Source organism: Stomoxys calcitrans, chromosome 1 (assembly GCF_963082655.1).
Source record: "Stomoxys calcitrans chromosome 1, idStoCalc2.1, whole genome shotgun sequence".
Classification (NCBI taxonomy): Eukaryota; Metazoa; Arthropoda; class Insecta; order Diptera; family Muscidae; genus Stomoxys; species Stomoxys calcitrans.
This window is the reverse complement of record NC_081552.1, coordinates 259,187,555-259,201,721: the sequence shown is the minus strand read 5'-3', so window position 1 is coordinate 259,201,721 and position 14,167 is coordinate 259,187,555. Positions and strand designations below refer to the sequence as shown.

The 14,167-nt window shown below is 44.6% G+C and overlaps 1 long non-coding RNA gene across 1 annotated transcript; it reads left to right on the top strand.

Moving 5' to 3' along the window:
* Positions 1-486: 486 nt before the first annotated feature.
* Positions 487-13,809, top strand: LOC106095135 (uncharacterized). Its single transcript, XR_001222698.2, has 2 exons — positions 487-647; positions 13,607-13,809. It is a non-coding gene; the product is annotated as an uncharacterized LOC106095135 (long non-coding RNA).
* Positions 13,810-14,167: the final 358 nt, after the last annotated feature.

The following is a 14,167-nucleotide window of genomic DNA, read 5'->3' as shown; positions in this document are numbered from 1 at the left end:
TTGGGCAACCCAATAAAAGCTTTCCTTTCAAACAAAGGTACAAACAAATCAAAGTTACCTCAGAATTTTCTATCACCAACAGTTATGGCCTTTCCAAAAAATCAAATTTTCCATCAATACGCAATTATTCAATGGTGGAATATTAAATGAGGCAATTTCCCACACATATCATGGCATGGCATAAGGAAAACAAGCTCACAAATAAGTACAATGACAATGTAATAAGCAACTGAATTATGTCCATACAGGGAACCCAGCGTGTGCGTAAATATTGCAAGCCGCCCTCTCCAGAGGGCGGCAATACAAAACAATAAACATTAATTTCTATTAGCCAAAGGTTGATGATGGTCAATAGACCGACCATCATGGCACACGGTGGAATGGTGCTAAGGAACAAGTGACGCCTACTTACATCCACTAACGGTCGTTTCCTTCAATTTCAGGCAAGATCACCCTCCACACTGTAGCAGGACCCCAACCCTCAAGCAAGGCTATTGTCAAAGGACACCAAGCCACCAAGCAGGCAAGGGAGCACCATAATGTATTGAATGTATCTAAGAAGAGAAATTTGCTAATAGAGCCGGAATTACTACCCCACTAATACTGCGACTACTGCAAATGCAAGGACACTGCTAACTGCCAACATGGTGAGGACAACAACTACAATACCAACGTAACAACTTTTGTTATTATGTCATAAGGTTATGATGCTTATTACACACACACACACACACACCAAGGCACAGGACAGGCTACACTTGCCTGGACACTTGGAATGCTGGCTTTGGAGTAAGGAAAACGGAAGTTGTCTATGGGTGTTACCATTGTTTTTATGGGTGGGTGGCAGCATGGCTGTGCGTGTGTGTGTGTGTATGCGAAATGCTGCTCGTTTTGTGCTGGTGTTGTAAATTTCCAAACATAATTCCCACATGAATATGCAAAGCAGCAGCCGCAGCAGCAGTACTAGCCAAGCACTATCACCACAGCCACCAAGCCATGCCTCCACCTACAAATCGTGCCCTTTAAGCAATTACAAATATTACATCGAAGATGATTTAGAGTCGCCTGGTGTGCCTGGCCCCACCATGCTAGGCTAAGAAAAACAAATGACCTTTAGAATCCCCTCCAAACTATAATCAAAGGCGTTGGGGGTGATGTTCATTTGTTGTATTCTTTTTTTCTTTGAAATAATTGCTAATAGTGTGAGCTCTTACGCTTCTTCTCTTTCAGCAACTTTGGTTGTCGGCCGTCTTTATCTCTTGTTCCGTAGTGCGTTACGCATTTCGAGTAAATTATGTTTATGGCCATAAAAAAGAAGTGAAAGTATGCCTAGGAACATGATTCCAAACAATTATCCTTATTACAAAGCTATAAAAGACTATGAAACAGTTCTTCTAGCAAAAGATGGCCACTCTTGTTGTCGTCTGGGCGCTTTTGGCCTTTGCTTATAATTTGACTGGTGCGATTTTCTCCCCCAAATTGAGAAGAGAACATAAAGACGCGGAAATGTAAGGTTATGTCTTTTGTTAAGAAAAAAAAAAAAACATTATATTCAAATAATTTAGACGAAATCGGTTGGCTTTGTAGACCTGGAGAAGCACTATGCAGTGTTTTGGAATTTTATTTTTTTGAAAGAAATGCGTGCAAAACAAAAATCCCTGGATGACAGGGGTGATTCGTTTTTTTTTTTGGAAGGAGGCTTGACGAAGGATGTCGAGGGGCCTACCACAACTCACTGTCCAAAATGTCAGCAAAATCGGATAATAAATGTGGCTTTTATGGCCCCAAAACCCTAAATCGGAGGATCGGTCTATATGGCAGCTATATCCGAATCTAAACCGATCTGGGCCAAATTAACTAAGGATGTTGAAGAGCCTAACACAACTCACTGTCCCAATTTTCAGCAAAATCGGAAAATAAATGTGGCTTTTATGGGCCTAAGACCCCAAATCGGAAGATCGGTCTATATGGGAGCTATATCCAAATCTAGACCGATCTGAGCCATATTGACTGAGGATGTCGAAGGGCCAAGGACAACTCACTGTCCCAAATTTGAGCAAATTCGGATAATAAATGTGGCTTTTATGGGCCTTAGACCCCAAATCGGAGGATCGGTCTATATGGCAGCCACAACCGAATCTGAACCGATCTGGGCCAAATTAACTAAGGATGTCGAAGAGCCTAACACAACTCACTGTCCCAAATTTCAGCAAAATCGGATGATAAATGTGGCTTTTATTGGCCTTAAGACCCTAAATCGGAGGATTGGTCTATATGGCAGCTATATCCAAATCTAAACCGATCTGGGCCAAATTGAAGAGGAATGTCCACGGGCCTAACACAACTCACTGTCCCAAATTTCATCAAAATCGGATAATAAATGTGTATTTTATGGGCCTATGACCCTAAATCGGAGGATCGGTCTATATGGCAGCTATATCCAAATCTGATTCGATCTGGGCCAAATTGACAAAGGATGTCGAAGGGCCTAACACAACTCACTGTCCCAAATTTCAGCAAAATCGGATAATAAATGTTGCTTTTATGGCCCTAAGACCCTAAATCGGAGGATTGGTCTATATGGCAGCTATATCCAATTCTGGACCGATCTGAGCCAAATTGACTAAAGATGTCGAAGGGCCTAACACAACTCACTGTTCAAAATTTCAGCAAAATCGGATGATAAATGGGGCTTTTATGGGCCTAAGACCCCAAATCGGAGGATCTATCTATATGGCAGCTATATCCAAATCTGAACCGATCTGAGCCAAATTGACGAAGGATGTCGAAGGGCCTAACATAACTCACTGTCCCAAATTTCAGCAAAATCGGATAATAAATGTGGCTTTTATGGCCCTAAGACCCTAAATCGGAGGATTGGTCTATATGGCAGCTATATCCAATTCTGGACCGATCTGAGCCAAATTGACTAAAGATGTCGAAGGGCCTAACACAACTCACTGTTCCAAATTTCAGCAAAATCGGATGATAAATGGGGCTTTTATGGGCCTAAGACCCCAAATCGGAGGATCGGTCTATATGGGAGCTATATCCAAATCTAAACCGATCTGGGCCAAAGAGACGAAGGATGTCAAAGGGCTCCACGCAACTCACTGTCCCAAATTTCAGCAAAATCGGATGATAAATGTGGCTTTTATGTGCCTAAGACCACAAATCGCAGGATCGGTCTATATGGCAGCTATATCCAAATCTGAACCGATCTGAACTAAATTGACGAAGGATGTCGAGGGGCCTAACACAACTCACTGTCCCGAATTTCATAAAAATTGGATAATAAATGTGGCTTTTATGGGCCTAAGACCCTAAATCGGCGGATCGGTCTATATAGGGGCTATATCTAGATATAGTCCGATTTGGCCCATCTTCAAACTTAACCTGCTTATGGACAAAGAAAGAATCTGTGCAAAGTTTCAGCTCAATATCTCAATTTTTGAAGACTGTAGCGTGATTTCAACAGACAGACGGACGGACATATCTAGATCGTCTTAGATTTTAACGCTGATCAAGAATATATATACTTTATAGGGTCGGAAATGGATATTTCGATGTGTTACGGCATCATATAGTCATGATAGGGCATATGCCCATTTGGGGAGTTTTTGGGTGGTGGGGTGACCCCCTACACTTCGATCTGATTTTGTATGCCAGATTCGTAATCTACTCCCGAATACCTTTCATTTGAGCCCCATATTGATATGGACGACCAAGTTGTCTGTTTTTAGACATTTTGGGGCTAGGGCGTTTTCCTAGGTTCTTGGAAACGATTTTTAATACCATATTCGTTTTCCACTTTTCAATATCTTTCATTTGATATCCATATTGTCCTGATCGGTAAACATGTGATTTTGGGTGGTATTTTTGGGGTAACGGGAAGGGTCCTCCATCTTCCGATATCAAAAAATTATAAAGCATATTTCTTCTTCCTGAGCATGTTCGTAACCTACTCCCGAATACCTTTCATTTGAGTCCTATATTGGCATGATCGTCAAATAAACCTATTTTAAAGGGTTTGGGGCTGGGACGGCCCCCCAGGTACTTGGACCCAACTTTTATTATGAAATTCGTACTCTACTCTTGAATACCTTTCATTTGAATCCCATATTGCCCCGAACGGTCCACTTTTATTTTTGGGTAGTACTTTTGCGATAAGGGGGAGGGTCCGCCCCCCTCCCGATATCAAAAAATTATATAGCCTATGTTTCCTTCCAGACCAACCTACACAATCTGTCGGTTCAGTCGTTTTTGAGTCTATACGGAACAAACAAGAGATGCGTGCAAAACAAAAACCCTGGATAACAGGGGAGATTCGTTCATTTTGAATGGAGGACAGCAGACTTTACAACTGGACATGTTTTTAAGAATTCATTAGGCTTAAAAGGGGATAGGGGGTTGGGCATGATAGCCCCCGAGCGGATACACAAGGCGAGATCAATTCAGATCGTCAACACGATCAAGAATATATCGACGGCTTTATATAAAAGGGCCTAACTCGTTTTTTTGATACTTTATAGGAGAAGGACAAATCTAGGCATATAACCGCCTGAAATTTAAAGGCAATATGTCTTCCAGATTAAATGTTAACCTCCGCGCTACGATGGCCTCTTAACTTACTTATACTAAATTCCCACCCTAATACTAAATTCCCATCCAGCCCGGAATAACTGTGAGCACCTTACATTCTGGAACATGAGGTCCGATCTGTGTGGTGTCCATTACTGTTACGTGAAGCTTAGCTGCGAGTGCACGGGCGCGTGCACAGGTTGCAGATAGTGGAATGCTCCATACGGAGTAGCTGCAACGACAGTCGCAGACAATCAGCGGTATAGAGCGGACATTTTAAGTGAGAGGCCGGGCGGCACCGGCACAAATAATGAGCGCCAATGATGCTCGATATGACAAGGCGAATTATTGGCGCCTTTAAATAACCAATGGCCATGATGTTCCCGGGGCTATCGGTCCTTTAGACCGGAACGAGCTTGCTCATCTACAGGAGCATGATGAGGATCGCCACCTCCACATGCAAATGTGGCTACAACAACCAAATTCCCATGAACATTCCATTAAGGAACAGGGGATACTTCTCTCATATCAATGAGTGAAGTCGGATTAGAGTTTAAGCTCAACGAGGAGGGACCTCCTCGTTTATGCCGAGTCCGAACGGCGTGCCGCATAGCGACACCACTTGGTAGAGAGGATTTAACATGGCAGGATACCTCACAAATGTAGCCAGTATTAGTAAGAGGAAAATTCACCGTAGAAAACTTTTTCTGATGTTCAGGTCGGGATTTGAACCCAGACGTTCGGAGTTATAGATGGACATGCTAGCCTCTGCGCCACTGTGGTATGCACCTAACGCAACTTAGACTCCCAAATTTCAGCGAAATCGGCTAGTAAATGCGCCTTTTTGGGGGTCCAAGACCTTAAATCTAGGGATCGGTCTATATGTCGAGGGTCCTATCATAACTCATTGTCCGAAATTTCGGCGACATCGGACAATAATTGCGCCTTTTATGGGCCTAAAACCTTAAATCGAGGGATCGGTTTATATGGCAGCTATACCCAAATCTGAAACGATGTGGGCCATATTCGACAGGGATATCAAGGATCTTAACCCTGTGGAATATGGCCCAAATCGTTTCAGATTTGGGTATAGCTACCATAGAGACCGATCTCCCGATAAAGTGTCTGAAGACCAAAAAAGCTTTATTTATTAACCGATTTCGCAGAAAATTGCAATAGTGGGTTATTTTAAGTCTCCCGACATCTGACCTAAGTATGGTTCAGATCGGATTATATTTAGATATAGCTGCCATATAGACCGATTTCCCGATAAAGGGTCTGGAGGCTATAAAAGCTTTATTTTTTATCCGATTTCGCTGAAATTCGCAACAGTGGGTTATTTTAAGACTCCCGACAACTGACCTTAATATGGATTAGAAGGGTCTGAAGGCAATAAAAGCTTTATTTTTCATCCGATTTTGCTGAAATTTGCAACAGTGAGTTATTTTAAGTCTCCGGACATCTGACCTAAGTATGGTTCAGATCGAATAATATTTAGATATAGCTGCCATATAGACCGATCTCCGGATAAAGGGTCTGAAGAATATAAAAGCTTTATTTGTTACCCGATTTCGCTGAAATTTGCAACAGTAAGTTATTTAGAGTTTCCCGACATCTGGCCCAAGTATGGTTCAGATCGGACTATTTTTAGATATAGCTGCCATATAGACCGATCTGCCCATAAGGGGTCTGAAGACCATAAAGGCTTTATTTTTCATCCGATTTCGCTGAAATTTGGAATAGTGCGCAGTTTTGCGCCTCCCGACATCTGACCTATGTATGGTTCAGATCGGACTATATTTTGATATAGCTGCCATATAGACCGATCCGCCGATAAAGGGTCTGAAGACCATAAAAGCTTTATTTGTTACCAGATTTCGCTGAAATTTGAAACAGTGAGTTTTTTTGAGCCTCACGATATCCGACCTTAATATGGTTCAGATCGGTTCAAAATTGAATAAAGGCGTATGTATTATACCACTCAATATCCGTGCCGAATTTGGGTGGTGAAGTTATCCAATTTTCACCGGATTTTGATGAAATGTGGTTTACATATATACCCGAGGTGATGGGTATCCAAAGTTCGGCCCGGCCGAACTTAACGCCTCTTTAGTACTTTTTTTTATTTACCAGCCTTCTCATGCCCATTGTAGAGTGCCTGCGTTACAAGCACATTTCTTACAGTACACAAGTATGCATCAAAAGAAACTCTAGTCTTAAGCGAGGCAGATTACAATTGTAGACAATTTACGGCAATCCTCTGGAGGATTATTATTAGCTGTTTCGCTGGCAAGGATGCCAAGGATTCCCAACTTCATTGCACCATTAAAATACAAGGCTCAAACCCAAAATGGCAAAATCCTAAGGCTGATTCATGCCACACTTCGAATCAGAAGGCAGGACGCCAAAGTGTGGAAATATGGCTGTTGGTGTTTTTCTTTCGGGCGGACGGAGCGAAAATCCTGATTAAAAGCATTAAATGTTGCCTTGCTTTGTTGTACTGCTCCACTGTTGGCGTTGTTGTTGTTGTTGTGTTTTTTGCACAATATTCAAATGAAATCAACTCAATGGTTATTCTAATACCCGACGTCCTTAACAGGCCATGGCGGCGCAGGGCAAACACAATGAAATTGCACTGAAAAATTATATTCAATTTGTTTAAATTGCCCAAATTAACATTACGCGGAGCATTGACTTAACTGGAGACGCTTAAAACGCTGAAACACTGTAACGTCGTAACATTGAAACGCTCGAATGAAGCTACTAAAGCCTGTTTAATAAATTTAACTGAAATTTTGCTTCATTTATTTCTGATTAGAAATGGGGTTTTTATGGTGGCTGACAAAGTTGCTGGCAAAAATATGATGCCAATGCATACACAGAGAAAAAACAAGTTTGAGCAATAAACAAATAAAATTCCATGATAGTCTTAATGCTGGTCCTCTGGCATTAAATCCTGGTGCAAACATCAAAAGGCACTCTCAGCATCTCGTCACAAAGTGTTTCAGCTATACCAAAGAGCTACTCTTTTGAGAGTGCATTTCCTTGCTAGTGAAGGGGTATTTAAGTAAATCGGTAAGCAGTGAAATATTCTGCAATGCAACTCCTGCTAAATTTAATCCAAATCTTTCGAATTTAAGCCTCATTCGAGCTATTGTCCTCTCAGAGAAATCCTTTTCCTTAAGCAGCCTGTTTCACATGTGATTTTTTTTCTCCATGTTTACGACAGTCTTCAAGCCCTTGTTATTCCTTTTTTCCTTCGATATAACCTCAAGTGAATGTTCGGTAGCATCGAAGGACAGACACTAAGGCGGACAATCAATCTTGCCACGAATTTAATTCAATTTCAATTGTGACATCTGCCCCATTTAGGCCTTAATGCTCGCATCGAGACTGTTTTCAATGTGGTATGCTGTTGCCGCCGGTGGTTGCATCCTTCTGTTCCTTCCAACTCCGCCCCAGCAATGGCCTAAAACTGAGGGCAGTAAAGCGGCGGAGACAGTTTTTTTCGTCCTTAATTTTAGTTTGTTTTTTTTTCCTCATCGTTGGTTTTGCTTCTGTGCAGAGTATCCTTTAATCTGTTTTCGTATGGTTTTAGTATAGTCCTTGTTTGTTGTTATTGTTTGCATTTGTTGTTCTTGTTGTGCCGCTCGTCGTTATTGGACTGGCTTGCAAAGGATGTGTTGGGCAAATGTTTGCTCATGTGGTTTCTTAAACTATTGTCAACAAAATCCAAAAAAAAAAAACGGAGAGCCGATAAAAAAATGTTTCATTAGAGACAAGCGAGCTGACTGAAACATCCCCTAAATAACCATGTAGTGGTTAGTAAGCATATGTGGGAGTTATTTGCAACAGGGGCGTATTAATACGTGGGTGTTTTCTTCTTAGAAAAAAACAATAAAAAGGCGTTAAGTTCGCCCGGGCCGAACTTTGGATACCCACCACCTCGGGAATATACGTAAACCACCTTTCATCAAAATCCGGTGAAAATTGTATACCTGAATTTCGGCGACATCGGATAATAAATGCACCTTTTATGGGCCCAAAACATTAAAAAGAGAGATCGGTCTATATGACAGCTATATCCAAATCTGGGCCGATCTGTGCCATATTACGGAAAGCTGCCAAGGGGCTTAACATAACTCACTGTCCCAAATTTCGTCAAAATCGGACAATAAAAGCGTCTTTTATGGGCCCAAATCCTTAAATCTAGAGATCGGTCTATATGGCAGCTATATTCAGTTCCAGCCCGATATGGGCTAAATTAAAGAAGGACGTTGAAGAGCTTAACTAAGCTTCCTGTCTCAAATTTCAGCGACATCGGACAATAAATGCGCCTTTTATGGCCCCAAAACCTAAAACCGAAATATCGGTCTATATGGCAGCTATATCCAAATCTGGGCCGATCTGTGCCATATTACGGAAAGCTGTTAAGGGGCTTAACATAACTCACTGTCCCAAGTTTCGTCAAAATCGGACAATAGAAGCGTCTTTTATGGGCCCAAATCCTTAAATCGAGAGATCGGTCTATATGGCAGCTATATTCAATTCTAGCCCGATATGGGCTAAATTGAAGAAGGACGTTGAAGAGCCTAACTAAGCTCCCTGTCTCAAATTTCAGTGACATCGGACAATAAATGCGTCTTTTATGGCCCCAAAACCTAAAACCGTGACATCGGTCTATATGACGGCCATATCCAAATCTGAGCCGATCTGTGCCATATTGCAAAAGTATGTCAAGGGTCTAAACGTAACTCACTGTCCCAAATTTCGTCAACATCGGACAATAATTGCTCTTTTTATGGGCCCAAAAACCTTAAATCGAGAGATCGGTCTATATAGCAGCTATAACCAAATCTGGACCGATCTGCACCGACTTAGAGGAGGATGTCGAAGGGCCTAACACAACTCACTGTTCCAAATTTCAGCAAAATCGGATAATAAATGTGGCTTTTATGGGACTAAGATCCTAAATCGGAGAATCGGTCTATATGGCAGATATACTCAAATCTGAACCGATTTGAGCCAAATTGCAAACGGAATGACTAAATTAATATACACCCATCCTTCGGTGGTGAGTATAAAAGTAAATATGAGAATAGAATAAAGTGGGAAAGCGCCTATCCATCGCGCCCCCATGCATTTGCTTCTCCGGATCGGCGGCCCACACTTATGTAACCACGATAGCGTGTTTAGGATTTTTTAGCTTTCTTTGTCGAAGCAAACCCATTTTATCCACGTGCCTAAAAAGATTATCGAGAGTCATTCTGCAAGTTCTCTGAGATAGGAGCAATACCGCCTCCTTGTATGGAAAGCTTCTGCGCCTGAAAACTCGGACATGAGCAGGGAAAGTTTTCGATCGTTTCCTCCATATACTCATCGAGACAGCGTCCGCAGCAGTCTTTGTGCTAAACTCGGGCGGGTACATGGCTTTTCGCAAAGCGTCCAGTTATGACTTTTATAATCATACTCCGTGACCCCTTACCAAGGGTCAGTAATTTTCTCTTCCTCCATCGGTTAACAGCTGGCCTGATTGTTCTGGCAATCCAAGATCTATCTACAGGCCCCCACCTCGTTGCCACCTTCGCACTGGCCATCTCTTCTACTAAGTTCAGTAGTTCGACAACAGGCACTTGTCCAAGAACTTAACGGAGTCCGTTAAGGGCCAACAAACACTCCACCACGCACTTCGCCCTTACCTTCCTCGAATCCAAGGCCTCGAAGACCGCCATCTACATATATCCCATTCTTGAATCGTTATCGACGACAGGTAGTCTAACATCGTCCTCTGCCTAACCCCGCATCCATAGAAACCAGAATGGAACTGTGTGCGTGTCCTCCTTCTTTTAGCAAGCCCTTCGGGGCCCAGCCCCAAAATTTAAAACTAATTAACTTGAATACTCAGCATCGCCTTCAAACCCACCTGCCGTGTGGACCTTAACGCTCCAGGGACTTTAACGCAGGTCATTCTTTGCACTCTCTGAAACTCATTTGTGTGCGTCCTCTTGTCCACAGTCATCCATTATACCAGTGTATCATACCAGTGCGTCGTCCGCATATGCAATTAGTCTCACGCCATCTCTATTGAGACACAATAGGACTTTGAATATCCGTAGGTTCCAGAGAATCGGCCAGAACACCCCTCGTTGATGCTTTCCCCTTGACCACATTGTCTTCCAAGTGCACATTGATTATTCTGCCGCGAGGCATATTATCTGTCCACCGTGCGGCCAAGGCGGCGACAATCGACCCTATCACCGCGTTGTTAAGCGCCCCCTCAATATCAAGGAAGCCAGCCATCGGGCACCCATTCTATTGGAGAGACATCTCAACTTCTCATACCACTTTATGTAGGGCCATATGCATCGATCTCTCTTTGAGGTATGCGGTACGCATGTTGGTCCCACTGAAATTCTCCGGTGTCAACCAGTCCCTCCATCACCTTTCGGTCTATCAGTCTTTTTTGTATTTTAGGTAACTAGGATGACAGACGGTTTGCCCTATAATCCCTCGTAGAGTAATGGTTTGTTTTTCCGCCTAGGAGATAAATGTCACCCTAACCTCCCTCACCCCAACCTCCCTCACCCCAACCTCCATCACCCCAACCTTCCTCACCTAAACCTTCCTCACCCCAACCTCCCTCACCCAAACCTCCTGAACCCCAACCACCCTCACCCCAACCTCCCTCTCCCCAACCTCCCTCACCCCAACCTCCCTCACCCCAACCTCCCTCACCCCAACCTCCCTCACCCCAACCTCCCTCACCCCAACCTCCCTCACCCCAACCTCCCTCACCACAACCTCCCTCACCCCAACCTCCCTCACCCCAACCTCCCTCACCCCAACCTCCCTCACCCCAACCCCCCTCACCCCAACCTCCCTCACCCCAACCTCCCTCACCCCAACCTTCCTCACCCCAACCTCCCTCACCCCAACCTCCCTCACCCCAACCTCCCTCACCCCAACCTCCCTCACCCCAACCTCCCTCACCCCAACCTCCCTCACCCCAACCTCCCTCACCCCAACCTCCCTCACCCCAACCTCCCTCACCCCAACCTCCCTCACCCCAACCTCCCTCACCCCAACCTCCCTCACCCCAACCTCCCTCACCCCCACCTCCTTAATCTCAACCTCCCTCACCCCAACCTCCCTCAACTCAAAACTCCCTCAACCCAACCTCCCTCACTCCTTCACCCACCTCCTTCAACCCAACCTCCCTCACCTTCCCACCTTCCACACCTTCTCACCTTCCTCACCCCTACCTCCCTCACCCCTACCTCCCTCACCCCTACCTCCCTCACCCCTTCACCCACCTCCTTCACCCCAACCTCCCTCAGCCCTCCAACCTCCCTCACCTTCCTCACCCCTACCTCCCTCACCCCAACCTCCCTCACCCCAACCTCCCTCACCCCAACCTCCCTCACCTTCCTCACCTCTACTTCCCTCACCCCAACCTCCCTCACCTTCCTCACCTCTACTTCCCTCACCACAACCTCCCTCACCGCAATCTCCCTCAACCCAACCTCCTTCACACCAATCTTCCTTACCCCAACTTCCCTCATCCCAACCTCCCTCACCTCCACCTCCTTAACCCCAACCTCCTTCACCCCAAACTCCCTCACCCCAATCTTCCTCACCCCAACTTCCCTCACTCCAACCTCCCTTACCCCAACCTCCCTTACCCCAACCTCCCTTACCCCAACCTCCCTAACCCCAACCTCCCTCACCGCCACCTCCTTTACCCCACAACCTCCCTCACCACAACCTCCCTCACACCAACCTCCCTCCTTGCAGGTCAATGCCAGGCTCGCCCTGAAAATTCGTTCCATCCATGACAGAGTGACGCCTAGGAACTCCTCCAGCAGCCCCAGGATGATTCCGTCCGTTGCAGCCAATTTAAACGGCTGAAAAGTGCGAATCGTTCACACTATATTTTCCTCGATTTCACCGATAAGTTCTTCCATGGATTCAGCCCTTGTCCCGATGGTTATCCTTGTCCTTGCAAATTTTGCCCATGAACATTCCACTAAGGAACAGGGGCAAATTTCTCACTTATCATGGAGTGCAGTCCGATTCAAGTTTAAGCTCAATAATAAGGGGCCTCCTTTTAAAAGCCGAGTCCGAACGGCGTGCCGCAGTGCTACACCTCTTTGGAGAGAAGTACCTCAAAAATGTTGACAGCATTAGGAGGGCATAACCACCGCTGAAAATTTTTTCTCATGGTCTTGCCAGGATTCGAACCCAGGCGTTCAGCGTCATAGGCGGACACGCTAACCTCTGCGCTACGGTGGCCTTCTTGTCCTTAATATCTGCAAAGTGTGTCGCCATCAGTAGTTCCACCGTCTTCTGATAGCTCTCGGTGTGCTAGGTTCCTTGGAGAGCGCTTTAGGCAATGTAGACGCCTCAATAGCGCCCCCAAATTTGCCCAGGAAGTCCTCTGCGCTGTCCTTCTTGAACCTGGCCAAGACCTTATGATATTCGTCCCAGACCTTATGATATGTGTTCTCTCTCTCTCTCTCTCTTCGCCTTGTTAAATAGCCTCTTGCTTTCCTTCCTGAGTACCTTCAGTTGCGGTGTTCACCACGATTGCTTCGTTTTATGCGGCAGTACCTGTTCTGGACATGCCTAACTGAAGACCTGATTAAGAGACTGCGTAACAAGATTCACTGCGGTTTCCGGTACTCTTGCCTTCGTTATTGATCACCCGATTTAAACACGCCTCCACCCCTCGGATTCCTGATGCGGCTTCCTTCCTCCACTCTCGTGCTCAATCTGAAAACCTATTCTGTAGTGTTCCGAGTCTCCAGTCTGAGACTCCATTTGAAAAGAATTGCAATTTCTAAGAACTTAAAGGGAAGACCGTTTGGTATAGCAGCTAACCTTATCAGAACCTTTACCTGATATCCATGGTCCCCTTTGCAACCTTTACTGTTACTTTAACCCCCTCTCTAAAATTTTTTCAGCTACGCCCTTATTTATCACTGTTTTTTCTCTCCCTATTTTCATGGTTTTCTTCGCCAACAAGTTGCCACAAAAATCAGGTTTGTCATCCATGTCAGGGGAACAAAAGCCAGTGTCATTCAATCATCATCATCTTGGGAGGAACAGCGACAGGCACAACGAAAAAGGGTTCTGACAGCCCAAAGAATGAAACGAACGAAACGATGATAACAGTGACAACAACAACAACAAAAACATAGGAAAATAATAAAAGGATTTAAACGGTCATCTGCTTAGAGCGAAACTTATTAAACATCAATGAAATCAATGGCGATAAGCGAGCGAGCCATTGATAGGACGATTGAACGTTGGCGAATACGCAGGATCTGGGGACACAAAGATTGACACCTAATATCCCAGTTTACCCCAACATAAATGATGTGCAGAGGAGGGGAGTGGAGGGGAGGGGAAGAGCGCCGTAAGTTAGGAAAGTTAATCGAAAGTTAATACGACTCAAACACGTGAAGTATGTCAAATGTCTTTGACTTCCCCCCTCCCCCCGCCCATAGAAGGGATCAAGAAGAAGTAAAAAAAGAGAATTTTAGTTAAAGAATTTCATTAAAGACGCCTTAAATTGAAGGCATCC